General features: G+C 40.2%; 1 protein-coding gene across 2 annotated transcripts in view; it reads right to left on the minus strand.

The window, feature by feature from the left end:
• The window catches only part of edar (ectodysplasin A receptor), a 39,362-nt gene extending 30,970 nt beyond the window's left edge, over positions 1-8,392 (minus strand). For both annotated transcript variants that reach the window (XM_071907247.2, XM_071907248.2), the window contains exon 1: positions 8,167-8,392. The gene's annotated coding sequence lies outside the window, so the exon portion shown is untranslated. The remainder of the gene's footprint in view (positions 1-8,166) is intronic.
• Between the last annotated feature and the right edge of the window lie 10,293 nt (positions 8,393-18,685).

The raw sequence follows: 18,685 nt of genomic DNA on the forward strand, positions 1-18,685 counted from the left end.
TGGATCAACATCAATCCAGTCAATATAGCTTTTGATGTGGACCTTCTCCAGCTCTTCTTGTCTCATACCGAAGGATAATTTGGTGTATATTTTGAATGTTTTGTCCACAGACCAGCTGAGTTTGCCTCTGTTTCCAGCTGTCTTCTGGGTAGGGATTCCGTAAATCAAATACGGCGTAAATCGAATATGGCTGCCATGTGAATAAAGCAAATCTTTCTCTCTCTTTCTCAGATCCCAAATCCTCTCGGAAACAGAAATTAATCCAGACATTTTCATCTCTTTCCTCATAGTAAGTCATAAACCATTGTCCCCGAGATATCCCCGAGCGCTGTTTTCAATTCTCTCCTCACAATGTACAGTAAACCAGTTTGTCTTTAGCTTTTTTTCTGTTTTTTTATGGATCGGTTAATGGATCTTTTTTAATGATGTTTACTAAGCTCTCTCTCTCTCTGTCTGTCTCTCTCTCTTTCTCTATCTCTCTCTCTCTGTTTCTCTTTTAATTTAATTCAATTCAATGACTTTATTTGCATGATTGTTTATCGAAAACAGTATTGCCCAAGTCCTTCTCTCTCTCTCTCTCTCTCTTTCTCTGTGTCTCTCTACCTCTCTCTACGTCTTTCAGTGAGTGCTATTACGGATAGATTGTGAGGGAAATGGCTTTTCACCATCAATGTTTAAACCCGTAATGGATATTCATTACGCCGGCTGATAATGACTTCCTGTCCGATTAAGTAACAGGCCAATCAGGGGCCAGGGAACCCGGCCAAGAAGCAAACCAATGAAGAAGAAGATGAAGAATGGGGTTAGAGGACGGTTTGTGGGCTCTTTCCCCAGCGTTTCATTTCTGATGACAATTAAACCAGCAGCATAATGAAGCCAGGGGGTTTCTATCATCCTGGTTCTGGTATTTTTGCAAGGAAAAGTCTGTTTTCCATTCAAATCATTCTCTTTTTTTCCCTCCTCCTCCTTCCTTGCTTGTACCAACCTCCTCTCCTCTCTCCTCAACTCTTGTCTACTCGTACTTTAAGTCCTGATGATCTGGGTAAACGACATCTAAACGCCTGCATTTACAAGAATGCATAGAAAACTGCATATACGCTTGGACTGATGTTGGTTTTTGAAGGCTGAAGCCGGTACTTATATTGTTGGATTGAAACTGCTGTTAGCCAATATCTTCAATGTCTTTAAATTTGACCTTTTTCATGCCCAAATAATTTAAAAAAATAGGTTTACCCCATACTTTTATTCTTTTCAGGGTGGAAACAGTAGCCTATTTAGACCAGCAGACACTAAAACTCTCTATTGAAACCCAGGATAATAATAATTATAATGATAATAACAAATATATTCATGCATACTTTTGTGGAATCCACTCAAGATGTTGCATTAGAATCAGTGCAAGCCAAGACTTTCCCATAGGCAACTAATATAGTATTGATCAATTCTACAATAAATATGTAATCAAACAACCTGCATCATATCCATTATATCAGAGGTGGACGACACCGGCTATCTGATATCTGATTTTTAATAAAAGGGCAATGCCGGCCCCATATATTAGCAAACCGGTCTAACCCTATCCATCTAACCTACACACACACACTCACACACACACTTAGACACATAATCCCACTGCTTCCAGGCCATAAACAAGTTCCAAACCTAATCAATGCTGCACTGCGGAGCTCTATCCCTGAAAAAGCCAATTATTTCTATCCTTTTACAGGCCAGGGCTCAACCTGCCAAATCCATGCAAGATCTCAAACACATGTTACCCACTCTGACTGCCTTAGACTGCACTCTGTGTGTGTGTGTGTGTGAGTGAGTGTGTGTGTGCGAACAACACCTTAGACCTCGCTGTTTCCAGCCAACCAAACAGCAAATATATCAAACTCACCATCTTTAAGCCCGCTCTTTCTCCTGACAGAAAGAGAGATGGTCATCATTAGCGTAACCTCACATGATACAGATGTCTGTTTGAAGACATTTCTACAACTGTTGCGTACTAGATCATTTCCAGTTGATGCTCTGTAAACTAAAGCACAAGAACTTCAACAACTTCCCAAGGCGGATTTCAGTAAAAGGTAACGCTTAACTTGAAATCAACCAAATCAACCAGGTCTAATTGTGTAACTTGTAGCCAACAACTAGTTTTAACAGTAGCAGAATAAACCAGTCACCTAACGCTAGCACTATAGCAGTCACAACTAGCACAAAGAATTTGACTGCAAAGAAAGCACCACTAAGGATACAAAGGACAGTGTTACAGCATATTATGAATGCTAAAGATAAAGTCTGTCAATGCTGACTATTAATAAGAATTGAACCTACTTGGTTTGGAGATAAATAACATTAACAACATGAAGTGTCTGACTGCTAACATTAGCTAACGTTATGGATCAACATCATGGATGTTCCCTTTAAGTCCAGTTGCTGTAGCCTTTCATTTGGACCTTCTCCAGCTCTGCTCATCTCTCCACCATAACAAAGGATAATTTTGGTGTATATTTTACATGTTTTGTCCAAAGACCAGGTGAGTTTGCCTCTGTTTGCATCTACTTCACCGTCTTCCTGGTAGGATTTCCCATGTTCAGTGTAGTATCTTGTCATTAACAGTTGCGGTACTCAACCTCCGCCATTTTCTTTTGCACATTGTGTTTGATGCTGATTACACACTCACAATGTGCTTATAATGTGCTTATGATGCCTAATGCCAAATGAACACCACTTCAAGTAAAGTGTAAGTCTATCTATGCTTATAATCTGCTTGCAATGCCTCACAGCGCACTTCAATGAAAGTGTTACCCTATGTTCTCCTCTGACTTTCAGTACCACAGTCATCTTCGGGGAGAGGCATTTTTTCCTCCAAGTGTTTGTTAAAGAATTTGGTTCAAAACTGCTACTCCCAGTATTTAGTAGACGAAAGTGCCCCTGCTGTGGGGGTTTTTTTCTGTCAAGTGTATTATGAAGGAGGAATGTTGCTGCTGGCGTTTTTGTCTCTCCCATCTTTCCATGATTTGGAGGCAGTCAGAGGGTAAATAGGGGGATGGTGAGGAGCTGTCAGTCAGATTAGACCAAGCTCTGTCACCTTCAACTAAAACACACTATGGGTCTGCCTCAAAACTTTGCACAAGAACAGAACTCACTGATTGGAAACACATTGAAGAACAAGGAGACAGAGCCCTATATTGATGCAATGCTCATTAACCATTATCATCACTATTCTGCAATACAGGCGGATGCTGTGCTACTGAGGTTTTGGTAAACGCTTTATATTTCCATTGCACTTTTCTAGGTTTAGAGACTTTATCAGTGCCTGAGGAAGTCAAATTAAGTGCGTGGAGTAGCCATCAAGGCTCAGTTACCAGAAACTAAATGAGCCTGAAATAAATAAGTCTAATTTGCGACGTGATTACCATCTAAGTTTGATGTTGTGGAAATAAATCCATGATTAAAGTGATTTCCCTGTGAAGTTACCACTTGGAGACAGACGCAGACCTCAAACAGCTTGCCGTCATCCTCTAACTAAATATCCATTTACTGCAATCCCGTCCAACTCAAGTATCATGGTTTATCAGCTTGAATTGTATTTTACAGGAGTGTCAAAACATGCTTCGCAGCGGCGGAAAATGAACGGAGGCAACACGGTCACATAAGAAGAAAAACACGAAGTGGAAAACTTTCTCCCTCCAGTGCGAGTCCTTCTCCGCTTTGAGGTTGTGAGCACTGGTTGTTGGGTAAAGTCCATTATGACAGTCGAGTTTGTGCAATGTAATTCCTACTAAACTCAAGTTGAATCTGCACAGAGAAAGAAGACTGCGAGACTAACTGGAAGAGACAGAGAGGGAGCGCATGGCTCAAATATCATGCACAGTAGAAAGACACACTGTGCTTTCGCTTCAACATATGCCACCAATAATAGTTTTGATAAACTGACATGATAGACCATAAATACTTTATGTGTCGTAACTAGTGAGGCAATTTTCACGCAGGGAAAGAAATAAATCTCTTGTAATGTTAATTCCGAATTATATGCATGATCGTGGGACTGTGTGTGTGTGTGTGTGTGTGTGTGTGTGTGTGTGTGTGAGAGCCAGCTTTACCGTCTTGCCTTCATCTCTCTTCATCTTTTGATTGCTTTAATTACAGACTTACTGTCAGCTTCCCACTCAGAGCGCAGGAAAAACAAACTCTTAGGGCACATGAAAAGAAGTCGCACACACAGACACACACGCGCACGCACACACACACACACACACATGCATACACTCATAACACACACCTATCCCCGCTCCAGTCAGTCAGTAGTCCCTTTGATTCCCTGCCTGCCGGTGATCTGTCTTTCATCGTCTCCTCTCCCTAATCCCTTGCTCCCCTCTTTATCTCCGCCGGGGCAGAACATCTCTCTCTCTCTCTCTCTCTCTCTCTCTCTCTTTTTCTCACTCTATCTCTCTCTCCCTCTCTCTCTCTTTCTCTCTCTCTGTGTTTATCTTTGCAGCGGTTGTGCTGTAGGTGGGCAGGCTAATTTACAGCCTACTATTACTCCTCTATGCCTTATTGCCTCCCTCTAACACCTGATGTAAGGTAGAGGGGGCTGCAGAACAGTACTTCACTCTCGACAAACAGGGTTCTATGCAGTACCAGAAAAGGTTCTCTATAGTACCATGCTCACACAGTTCTACATAGACACTTCATGGTGCTGTGAAGAACCATTTAAGAATGTGTGGAATGCTCCAAACCAGCAGTACTACAATAACTTTTTAAGAGCTACACTGGGTTATTTATTATGATTTTTTTTTAACAAATCAGAGGGGGGGAGGGCAGCAAATCCATCGAAAAAGTAAAGAGTTAAAGAGTTAAAGTACTTACTTAGGGGCTTGAAATTGGTAAACTGATGGCAGCATTCATGTCTGCCTCTGGCAGCACTCTGTTTTAGGTTTCACATTTGGCACTATGACACTCAGTTATGAAGTTATTCTATAAATCATGACTCTTGGTTTTTGAAGTTGTAGCTATTGTAAACCACACGTTTCTGCCCCTGACTCGATATTTCAGTATTTCCACAATATAAGCCATCAAGTGCCAGCTCTCCCTCCAACAGCTCCCCATGAAAAGACTTTATAAACTACTTGCCGGCTCACTCATGAGCCAGGAATTGATGACTAACTAAAGTAGGTTCCCTGTACCAGGTTCTAAAATAGACACAAATTAGACCGCAAACCCCCCCATTTGATTACATTTAGTCCCTGGGACCCATATGGGAAGATTTTAGTTGGTTTACTATTGGATTCTATGACTGTCTACATTTTACACGGGGAGATAGTGGTCTGAGTGAAACCTTGGATTAGAAAAGTCATTCCTATACATTTTCTAACTGGGATAATTTATTGTAAATTAAGTTGCAGTGAATTTAAATTATTTCAGATTTTGTTGGAGGCCGTCTGGAACTCCCTCAAGGACCCCTGGAGGCCCTTGGATCCCACTTTGAGAACCTCTGCCCTATACTAGACTACACTCCTATACTGTTACCAAGTCAGATATTATTTCTCCTGGATATTGTCATGTAAAAAAAAAATCTTATTCTGTAATTGATTGCAGGGACTGTGGAGGCGGCTGCGATGGCAAATGATTCAAAACAGAGTAAGATAGGACATATTGACAGAATATGCCTTTTCTTTCCTCATATGAGAACAACGTGCATTGGTTTTAGCCATACACACTTACACATACACATCAGTGTTGAGCACATGGTATGCAGATGCTCGACATAACTGATACAGAATAATGATTATAGACGTTTTGTTTATGACCATTCTTCACTTTATAGGCGATATTTCACCAGAAAAATATGTCTTTCTGTTTATTTCAGTATGGCTGCCAGGGTTAGGGGTTCAAATCCCACTGGCAGATGTAGAAACCTGATACATTTGCTATGGTTATTGAGTGAATTAACACTTCTTTACCAGTACTTTTAAACAGTCTCTATACTTCTACTTAAGTACTTAAGTATCTGTACCTCTACTTCAGGTTTATTATATGCATATAACTGCATTTTTGTCATTTTGGAATTTATCTCCCATAGCTGATACTTAATTTTAATGTTTTTCTTTTAAAAGTAATTACTTGAGTTAAGTCTTTCAGTTCACTTTCCACCTGCAGAACCCTAACAAAAACTCACTATAATATTCCTATGGAATTCCTAAGGACTTATAGTGTGTCTGTGGTACTCAATAGTGAGTTTATAGTGACCCTATTGTACTTTATGGTATTTGGTATCACTAGAATACCCCTATAAAGAATTCTTATAGTTTTGCTGTGATATTTGATATTGATATTTTTCTTACCATACAAAGTTTATAGGATTACTGCAGTTCTTATAAGGCAGTTTGGATGAAGGATCCAACAAATGTTTGTGCTGTGTTAAAAATGAAGCAGGCTAATGAGTTGAAATAACTTTACTTCCCTAAGTAAACTCTGAATGATCTGTTTAGAATGACGTCTTGGATGTGTGAAGCGTTATGAAATCGGCCTCTGGAGGTCTATAAATTTCTCCATGGGGGGAAATGGATACGCTCTGCGGATTGGAATCGGTTGTGACATCTAACATAAATCTCAACAATAACTTTCACAAGAAACACACACAAGAGTCCTTTCCCTTTCCAGTGATATCACTCCAAAATAAATAGGGTCATTGTGTGAATTCTGGTACCGAGCGGCGTAAAGCGACAGAGCGGCGAGTGAGTAAACAAATTATCCATTCACTTCAGTCTAGTAGGGTGATAAAGACTACAGGCGCTGGCTTTGTTAGTTTTTCAGCTTTTATCCCTTTAATCCTCAGACGCCATATTAACTCCTTTTGAAGATGAGTTACACTTTTTCACCCCCTCCCTCTGTTGCTCCGCTGTCTCGCTGTAAGCCTTTCTACCTGTGAACATGAAAGCGTCTATGGATGTGGGGGTGGAGGGAGGGAGGGAGGGAGGGGTGGAGGGCTGCGGGGAGAGAGAGATAGAGATAGAGAGATAGAAAGAGAGAGAGGGAGAGAGAGAGGGGATAGAGACGGATTGATTTCCACCTCCAGCAGCTATAGTTCAAAGCCAGCCAGCAGACTTCAGAGGCTCGGCAGGACCCGGCATGTCCCCGGCCGGGCCGAGCTGCCTGTCTGCGGGCAGGACTTCCCCCGGGGGCCCCGGGGCCCGGGACAGCCAGGCGGCACCGAGAAAACAATTATGCAGAAGGGGGGGTCGGGTGGAGAGTGAGGGGGTGGGGGGGCAAACAGAAAAAAAGAGTGCAAAGCGTCCCAGGCTAGACCCCCTTGACAAATGATATACTATGGGAATGATGCGCTATGATGAATTTAGTATAGTCTTAAACTGATTCACCATCAGCACGTTAATAACCCGAACCCTTCGGCTACTGCCTGGTTTTTCTAATAACATCCTTATTGACAGGCATCGTCGCGCTGCATTCAAGAGAATAAAGTCAGTCTTTACAGGCCTACATGCTTAGAATTTTAAAATCACTGCATTGTCAAAAAGCAATTTAGGCCTAGACTCCTATAAGATGCAGCCTGAAGCCCCTGATGTGAGAAAACAATTTCACTTGTCTTCCACATTGGGACAAACCCCATGCTGCAAAACACACATTTCACATATAGGCTGGCCTACACAATACAATACACAATATGTTTAGAGACATGCTTAGAATACACACAATGTATTTCTCCATGTAGATGACATCCATTCAAATGTAACTGACATTGACACTGGAAATACATTCTTCCTGTCTCATGCACTGCTGGCATAATAACATACATCTGCAAATATATCCAAAATATATGTTTTGGAATGTATTTCACATGAATGTCATCCAAATGAAGAAATCCAGTGTTTGGAGCCAGGTTTGCATATTGTGACACACATCTCTAAACACAATGTGAGGTATATGTGAAATGTATTTCTTTTCCCTAAGGTCACTAATAGCCTATATCTCTCTTATCCTACAGCATGTCGCAAAAACAACAACAATGCATGCTTACTTTTCTCGGAGATAAAATTACAGCTAAGTACATGTGTGTGTAGCATAATAAGTGTTGCTCAGGAATTTCCCCAAAGTCTTGCAGCAATCCGTCCTTGCATTCCAGAGAGCGGAGCTGCTCAGACGCCTTACCTGGAGCTCAGAGAGAGAGAGAGGCGGGGGACACTGGTCTGGTTTCTCCGAGCGGGCTGCGCGATCTCCCGGTGGTCAGTCCTGGTGATCGGTGATCAATCTCTGCCGGGGTGTCGGATAGGCATCACCGAGGGCCCCTCTTGACTGGTCGTAGACGAGTTTTTACTCCACACAGTCCAACTTCTGTCTCAGCCTCCACTTTGGTGCATGTCGGAGGAGTGTCTGCAGGCTCCTCCTTGACAAGAAAGAAAAAAAAAAGTGAGAAGTTTTCTCCGCCCTGAAGGAGATAGAAATTTACGTGTCCCAGGTAGACTTGCAAAGGGGCCAATTACTACGCTGTAGGCTACAACTCAACTCCGCCATCTAGTGTTCACAGGGAGGTAGTGGTGAACACATAGGTGACTAAACTGAGCTCCAGTCGGTGATTATCATAAGGAAAACAACCACCAATATTAACACAAATCAATTATGCGTTCAGAACAGCATAAATTATATCACACTATATTGACAGTAGGCATACATTTCATTCCACATATAGACAGCAGCCTGTACATGTCGTGATGAATTGTTAAATAAAAGGGTGAGTAAACAGAGGGTGATCATCATAAGGAAAACAACCACCAATATAAACAAAAATCAATTGTTTTCAGAAAAGCATTAATTTATGCTTATTTTCCACTTAAAAGACCCTATCTTCATATAATTTGCATCAGTTCAATACTACTTGCTATAATGATTACTCAAGATTTATGTCAGCCTACAATGGTGGGTAAACACAACTCAACAACTCAATTTTCATGGCATTGAACCACTATGAATTGAGCTTAATGAAACTGATTAATTAATAGAAATCATTATTCCCCATGGGACATGTTAGTGCAGTTTTAAAAAAAACTCATATAGGCTGCAAGATGCAAGGCACAAGATACCAAAATACAGATCTGACACATTACTACTACTGCTGCTACTACTACTACTATTACTACTATTACTACTACTACTGGTACTAATATTACTACTACCATTACTACTACTACTACTACTACCACTACTACTACTATTACTACTACTACTGGTACTAATATTACTACTACCATTACTACTACTACTACTACTACTACCACTACTACTACTATTACTACTACTACTGGTACTAATATTACTACTACCATTACTACTACTACTACTACTACTACTATTATGACTACTACTGGTACTAATATTACTACTACCATTACTACTACTACTACTATTACTACTACTACTACTACTACTGCTACTACTACTACTATTACTAGGCCTACTACTTAATATGAATCCCTCCCATCCCCCTTGTTTCAGATTATAAATATGTCTTTTGAAACAGGAATCTTTCATGAGTAAGGTCGAGTGTGTGTGAAAGTGTGTGTGTGTTTGTGTGTGTGTGACTGGTGCCTGTTGTTTCAGTTGGTCTGAGGCTTGGACTCTCTTTCTCTTTCTCCTCTCCCTTTCCGCTGCCCCCCTCTCTCAGCCACAGGAAGGGTGAGATAAAAGAAGGGCTTTGAAAGCACTTGGAAGTCCTGTAATTATTGACTCTCTCTCTCTCTCTCTCTCTCTCTCTCTCTCTCTGTCTCTCTCTCACTCCCTCTCTCTTTTTTCTCTTCTTCAATTTATTTCATTCTCTGTCTTTCTTTCTACCTTTCTCTCACTCTTTCTCCATCTCTCCCTCTCTCCCACTCTCTCGTTCATTCTTTCTCCTTCTTCCTCTCTCTCTCTCTCTGTGTGCCTCTCTTTCTTCCTCTCTCTCAGTGGCCCACTGATGTCGATCCAGGGGCTTCCTGATTGAAAGAGAGGATGAGAGGGGAAGGAGAAGAAGAGATTAGATGAGAAGAGAGGATAAAGAGAGGATGAGAAGAGGATAAAGAGAGGAGAGATGAGTTCTGCTGAGAGAATGATAGCCACCCTCTTACAGACCGGACAAAAACACACATTAAGGAAAGCCTGCATACTCTGCTGGGAGACGGTGCAACACAAAAACACAGACATCTAACCGACACTGGATAAAATGAGATGAGATATAATGAGATAAATCATGTTGAGATGAAATATGATGAGATTAGATAAAATATGAGATAAAATACAATGCAATAAAATGAGATGAGGTAAGGTAAATTGAGATGAGATTAGATGATATAAAATGGCGTAAGATATGAGATGAGGTATGATGCGATTAGATAACATAAGGTACAATGTGATAAAATGATAAGATAAAGTACGGTAACATGAGATTATATAAGAGGAGATAAGATAAAATTACATGAGATAAGATATGATGAGGTGAGATAAGATACAATGAGATGAGTTAAAATAAAATACAATATGGTAAGAGACAAGATGAGATAAAATTACGAGATGAGAAGAGAGATGACGAAAAGAGATGCAATATCACATGATGAGACGAGATGAGATAAAATGAGATATGATAAGGTACGATAAGATGAAATGAGATTAAGACGAGATCAGATACAAATCCGATAAGATGTGATGAGATGAGTTACGATAAGACACGATGAGATGAGACAAGATAACATGAGATAAGATGAGACAATACAATGAGATGAGATAAGATATAAGATACAAGATACAATGAGATGTAATAAGATGAGATGAGCTTTGATGAGATAAGACGAGATGACAAACGATAAGGCAAGATAAAAAAAAGTTTAAGATACAATCAGATGAGTCAAGATAAGATATAATACAATATGATTAGATGAGATAAGATGAGACAAGATGAGATACATTTCATACGATTTTTTACGATTTCTAAAACACTTTTATTTTGAAAAGTCCAGCTAAGAACAGAGACGATCAAATCGTGATAACATCAAAAGAAACATTAATCAGAGTAACAATGGTTTACAGAAGGCCATATGTACAGAAAGTGAAATGAAGTATAAAATGTATGGAAACATCAATAGTGGTATATAATGCTCTCAGGCGTTTTTGATATGGCTTGATATGGCTTTGATATGTGGCGTTTTGCAGCTTAGCATTTTCAGTAATCATCTGTGAAACGTTATTTTGAAGGCTTTGGGCTGTCTCAGTACATATCAATGCATACTCTTTTTAACTCTTTCTATTGCTTTCAGATATTGCAATAAAATATTACAATCCCCTGGCCATTATCCAAAAAAACACCCCTCCCTCAGCAACCCTTAAAGTAACCCACTCCTAAAGTAAAATACTAATAATACTTAGCAGGAGGGGTTGGCAAAGAAACAAATATGGGAAAAGCGGGATGGGGTTACTTTTCCATGTGTTATGACAATGGGGGCGAGTACAGCAGTATACAGCAGTCAGTTATAATGGGTACAACAGTGCTGAGCAGTCATTCTTTTGAGCGATATTCATGGTGTTGACAAAGAAGGTTTCTTCAAATGCTCCCACTGAGCTTTATAAGAAATACCTCATATTTTCAAGCTTGCTACAATGCATTGTACATTTATTTCATGAGTGTTGTGTTTGTTTTTTACTTTGCAAACTCTGTTTTTAAAAAAGTGCTACACAAATGATGTTTACTATCTCTTAGTCTATGAATAGTCTGTAGGCGTAATTAATGATACAATCAGTTACTGTAAACTGGTAAATTTTGTCTTAGGCTCAGCTTAGAGATCAAAGGTTGAAAGATTCAGTAGCTGTCGCAGAATGGCTATCACATATTGAATCCTATTTGAAAAGCCCTCAGCACCACTTCAAAGTAGCTTGGAGAAGACAGCAGCCTGTGAAGGCCTAATTTGCTACTTTCTATAATGAAGCCTGAGTAACTTCATTTTGCAGCAAAGCCATTAAAGACGAACTTCCTCATCCTTTTTATGTGCCTGAAGGAGATTCTGACTCTTAAGGGAGAAGTTGAAACTGGGTTTTTGAACGCTGAAACCAATACCGATATTTTTTAATGGAAACTGTCGGTAGTACCTTTAAATTGACCATTTTCATGCTGAATATTCAGTGTTTCCTCCAGAATTGTATTCTTGTCAGGGTGGAAAAGCCTCTGAGACGGCAGTTAGACCATCATGGGACACTAAAACTCTCCATTGAAACCTAGATTGGTAATTATAATAAAACATATTCATGCATACTTGTGTGGAAACTGATCAAAATGTTCCATAAGCATCAATTCCGGTTAAGGACTTCCAATAGGCAACCAGGATAGTATTGATAATTTCTACAATATATGTAATCAACCAAATTGCATCATATCAGAGGTGGATGACACTGAGTGGACCATATCTGTTTATTAATAATGTCCAATATCGACCCCATATATATATCGGTCTGGTTGAAACAACAGCAGCTCAGTGCACTTTAACTCATATGAATGGTTTCCTCTTGACTGTAAAGAAAAAGCTAGAAAATTGTTTCCTTCTAAGTGTTCCTTAAAAGGGCACACACATACGTACATAGGCACACACACGTGCACACACACCAGCATGCACACACACACACACATTATCTTCCGTTGTTAGTATCCCTGTTAGTATCCCTCATGCACATTGCCTGTAAAACACACACACACACACACACATACGTGTCCTCTAACTACTCCTCAACAGGGGAGCAAAGAGCCGGTTGCCATGGTGACTGCCGTGTCAGCTAACCTACTTTTGCGTGAACGAAGGACATTGGTCGATGAGAGAGAGGTGTATGGTATAGGTACATAGAGAACATCGACACACACACACATACATTACAGATTGATCATGTTTGATCATCTCAGGTAAACAGGAATCTGTCTCTTTCCAGAGCAGTCCATGATGGAACCAAGAGAGAAATGTTACTGAAATGAAGATAGAATAACACAAGATCAGATGAAACTTCAGTGAATCCCTTGGGGAAATTGGGTCATTGCAGCAGCAAAATAGCAATAGGATAACACAAAGAAAATGAGACCATCAACAAATACAACACTTGAACATAGAGACATATGAATGAAAAGTATGAAGAATTTGAAAAAAGAATATGTATCATTGCAGCATGTACATGTGTATCATTACAGATTGTACATGTGTATCATTATAGCCTATACATTTATGTGTGCATCATTACAGCATGTACATGTGCCTCATTACAGCATGTACAGTACATGTGCACCATTATAGCATGTACATGTGCGTCATTACAGCATGTACAGTACATGTGCACCATTATAGCATGTACATGTGCGTCATTGCAGCATGTACAGTACATGTGCACCATTATAGCATGTACATGTGCGTCATTACAGCATGTACAGTACATGTGCACCATTATAGCATGTACATGTGCGTCATTACAGCATGTACCGTACATGTGCACCATTATAGCATGTACATGTGCGTCATTACAGCATGTACAGTACATGTGAACCATTATAACATGTACATGTGCATCATTACAGCATGTACAGTACATGTGCATCATTATAGCATGTACAGTACATGTGCATCATTATATCATTATAACATGTACATGTGCATCATTACAGCATGTACAGTACATGTGCATCATTATAGCATGTACAGTACATGTGCATCATTATATCATTATAACATGTACATGTGCATCATTACAGCATGTACAGTACATGTGCATCATTACAGCATGTACAGTACATGTGCATCATTATAGCATGTACAGTACATGTGCATCATTATATCATTATAACATGTACATGTGCATCATTACAGCATGTACAGTACATGTGCATCATTATAGCATGTACAGTACATGTGCATCATTATATCATTATAACATGTACATGTGCATCATTACAGCATGTACAGTACATGTGCATCATTACAGCATGTACAGTACATGTGCATCATTACAGCATGTACAGTACATGTGCATCATTATAGCATGTACAGTACATGTGCATCATTATATCATTATAACATGTACATGTGCATCATTACAGCATGTACAGTACATGTGCATCATTACAGCATGTACAGTACATGTGCATCATTATAGCATGTACAGTACATGTGCATCATTATATCATTATAACATGTACATGTGTATCATTGTAGCATGTACAGTACATGTGCATCATTATAGCATGTACATGTGTATCATTATAGCATGTACAGTACGTGTGCATCATTATAGCATGTACATGTGTATCATTATAGCATGTACAGTACGTGTGCATCATTATAGCATGTACATGTGTATCATTATAGCATGTACATTTATGTGTGCATCATTACAACATGTAGTGGGCAAATACAATCTCAGAAACATATAAAGCTGCTTTTTGGTAAAAAACCTTGTATCTCCAAAATATCAGCTTTTCAGGAACTAAGAAAGACAGCTTTGTTTTTAGTTAGTTTTGATTTTATCTAATGCATTTTGAAAGGGTTTCACAAGCCCACGGGGCATTTCACATGACAACAGTGATAAGCAGCTGCTCTCACACCGCTAAAGCTTCCTCCTTATCCTTGAAGCAGGTTGGTTGGTGCCCTTGCTCACAGTTCACTTTGGGTGTATTGGGCACCAACAGTCAGTCCATGGGGTCAAACTAGTAATGCTAAGTACCTTCCCTATTTGACCTGTGCACTTTTTAAACATCATCCATCTTTTGTCTGTAAGCGACAGCACTGTACTTTGCAGCAAGACCAGACTCTGCTGCTTAAATGGATTGAGGAGTTTTTCATCCGATAATCATTTTTGTTCGCTTCTCCCTGTAGTTCCCCTCTAATTCTGAATCATTGGCTGTGGAGAATTGTATTAGGCAGATGAAACACACCGGGCATAAGAAATGTGTGGGTATGAGAAAGAGAGACAGAAAGAGACCATGAGCTTGGGCTCGTTGCCAGAATTTACGGGCCGTTGCTCTAGTAAAGCATTCAAAATCAGAGCTTGACAACAACACACACACACATTTTATAGTGATTGAATTAGCATTGCAATGTTCTGCAGCCTTGTGGATACAAATAGACCAATTATAAATGGCAGATCTGTATAGATTAGATGCAGGGGAGCTCCCACTCACAAATGGGAGGACAAAAACCTATTCAAGCCGAGACGTCTCAATGGGAAGTTGACATTTTATTCTACATCTGACCAACGAAACAACGTGCTAAGGTGAAAAAGTGTTTTCGAGTTACCCCATCGAAGTTTTGAGTGTGAGCTCCCTTTGCATTTGAATGGATTTTTGCATTTCCAGCCAGTACAAAAGGCACAGATTCAGTTTGTGCTGTTTTGATTTCTGTAGATATGTAACAATGAGAGAGTACCAGGATTGTAGAAGTGAATTAGTTGGCTCTTAGTCTCAAGTTCAATCACAAGAACAGATTTCTCTGATCTTATATTCAAACCTATTTTAACTAGGTCTTGTATCAGTCTGATGCACTGCTGGGTATTCATTTATGTGTGTGTGTGTGTGTGTGTGTGTGTGTGTGTGTGTGTGTCTTAAATAGTATGTTCTCAGCTGAATCATACAACTATTATCCTGCAAATTACTGTAAATGCTGTGGACTTGAAAAAGCTCATGCATGCATACACACATACACACACACACTCGCTTCTTCTTTCTCATTCTCTACCTAAGCACTCGGCCCTCTGTTTTTCATCGTGGGTGGTGGATAGCAGCCCCACCCCTCACCCAGGAAGGCGTCACATCAGTCACATACACACACACACACACACACACACACATTTGCCTTAATGACTCCCTACCCCTCTGGGGCTGAATGTGAGAACAGAGCAGGTCTGAACAGGTGGACAGGCAAAGCAAGCCTGCAGTCACGGCTGAGAGACAACACAGACACACACACATGCCTTTAAAGTGTGCTTGAATTAGTTTCAATACATTATGGCGGTGCAGTGGAAATGATGCAGTTTTTACATCTTTGTTAAACTATTTTACAATCCCACTGATTAATTTACAGTAGTCTTGCATATCATTTACACATATACACAGACCATGGCTGCTAGTATTTTTTTTTATCATTGTATCATTTTATCATTGTATCTGTGTATTCCAATAACAGCCTGAAGTAAAATATAGCATTACCACCTATGGTATTCCATAGTTACACAATTGCTGGAACCCCACTGAAAAATCGCTGTAAAATTCCAATAATTCCTATATACACACTTATAGTGTGTATATAGTGAGTTTATAGTGACCTCATCATACTTAATGGTAATTTAATTTCCTCTTTGGGGACTTATAGTTTTGCTGTGATGTTTGTATAACATCCTTCTTAAATGTATCATAGGATTACATAGGATCATAGGATTACTATAGTTTTTTTTTGTAAAGGGATTTTGTCTAATGATACATTATAGAAGATTACTAATCTATCTTCTATGGTATCACTATAATATTCCTACATTATTTATATAGGGACTTATAGTGGGTCTGTTGTACTCTATAGTGAGTTTATAGTGACCTTATCACACTTTATGACATTTCTTTTATCTCCTATAATATTCTTATATTATTGATGTAGATAGTTATGGTGTGTTTGTGGTACACAATAGTAAGTTTAGTGACCTTAATGTACTTTATGGTATTTTCATCCCCTATGGTATCACTATGATATTCCTATAATATTGTTAAAGAGACGTCTGGTTTTGCTGTGATATTTGTATAGTATCCTACTAAAATATACTATAGGATTACTACAATTCTTCAATTTTGTCTAATGGGACATTATGGAAGACTGGTAGAACATGAGGATGACTTTGGATGAACTCCTACTGATACAAAGCACGAGAAACCAAAGTGATAACTTGATGCTGCATGGTTAATTGATTTAAAGAGTTTGGCCACCAGTCGTCGCCAGAAACCATTATTTATCTCCAGTCCCTTTTATCAACTGGATGCGCTGAGGTTAAAAAAAAAAGAAAAAGAAGAAAAGAAAGGACGTCTATGGTTGCCAGTTGGGTATGACAAGGTGAGACATTCGCCATACCAGTATTTATAGTGAGTCCACATTTGATCTCGTAGCTTGTATTATTATAATATTGTAATAGAGAGCAAAGATCGAGCAAAAATGACCAGAAAACTATTTGGAAGCCATGTCTTAAAACATCACATTCAGGATCAGTGTTCCCTTTGAGCTGATAGTATGGTGACCTACATCTAATTCATCACATTGACTATATAATAATATCTTGTCAATCATCAGTCATTGCTCCACTTTGTCCAGTAATTTAGTCTTTTAATTTTCGCCGGTTTTGGAAGCTTTGGTGGCAGATGATAGGCTAGTACATACAGGGACTGTGCCATAGCTTAGTGTTTAGTGAACTGATGCCCTTGAGGATGTCTAACAAGGCCTGTATTATTGCTCAGAAAATATATGACCAGTGTCCATTGATACTGTACATTATGGTCTTTTGATGGATGGTCCTTGTATTCAGCTCTCCTCCGTCTTCAGGAAAGAGAAAACTAGGTGTGATTGCTCTCCATATGACTCACCGCAGGCTATTCACAACTTGGGCAATCAATGTACAATTTAGGATATGTGCTCAAACAATTGACATTTTCCTCCCATAATCCATAGCTGTTCTTCTCCACCATTAGCCTGAAATTGGGTTCACTTCATTCAGCTGTAGAGTCTATTTAAGTCAATTTACACTGGTCATGTACGCAAAGCACAGCAGCAAATAGCCGTGGGTTCCCAAACGTTTCCACACTGACTAGTATAACCAGTATAACCGTTACACGCTTGTGTCCTGTCCTCAGTCCCCTATCCCCCCCCCCCCCCCCCCCCCCCCCCCTCTCTCTCTCTCTCTCTCTCTCTCTCTAGCCAGCGTGTGAAGGTGTGAGGAGAGGAGAAACCTCGCTGGTAATAAATGACAGGCTGTGGAAGTGGCTCTTTGGCTGTTGTGTTTCGGTGCATTAGCTCTCTTTCTCCCTGCCTGTGCCAATGTCTCTTTCTCTCTTTTCTCTCTTTTACTGTGCGTGCGTGCGTGCGCGCGCGGCAATTCTGATCGGCGCGCGGATGATGATGAGAGCGTGACCTCACCGCGTTTTGCACAGCTGCGAGAGAGAGAGAGACAGAGAGAGAGTGTGTGTGAGAGGGGGAGAGAGAGACATATAGAGATACCGAAGGGGGGGGCATATAGACAGAGAGAGAGAGAGAGAGAGAGAGAGAGAGAGAGAGAGAGAGAGAGAGAGAGTGAGAGAAGCACAGATGGAGAGAGGGAGCGACAGGACAGATGAGACAGAACAGAGAGAGAGACATGTAGACACAGAGAGGGAGTCATAGAGACACTCAGCAAAAGAGAGAGGGAGAGAGAGGTAGCGACAGAACAGAGAAGAGAGAGAGAGACCAAGAGGCACAGAGAGGAAGGGAGTGAGAGTCAGAGAGAGAGACAGAACAGAGGAGTGGAGAATCTGCTCGGCGCGCGGGGACTCCGGTGTGGGGAGTCCGTTGGCTGCTTCCCGCCGGTCCGCCTCCCAGAATGTTCTCTGTCCACGGTTCATTTCTACGGTACGGAAACCAACCGCCGCGGCGTCCCCACCGACACTGAAGCCCAG

The sequence above is a fragment of the Centroberyx gerrardi genome, chromosome 10, assembly GCF_048128805.1.
Source record: "Centroberyx gerrardi isolate f3 chromosome 10, fCenGer3.hap1.cur.20231027, whole genome shotgun sequence".
NCBI lineage: Eukaryota > Metazoa > Chordata > Actinopteri > Beryciformes > Berycidae > Centroberyx > Centroberyx gerrardi.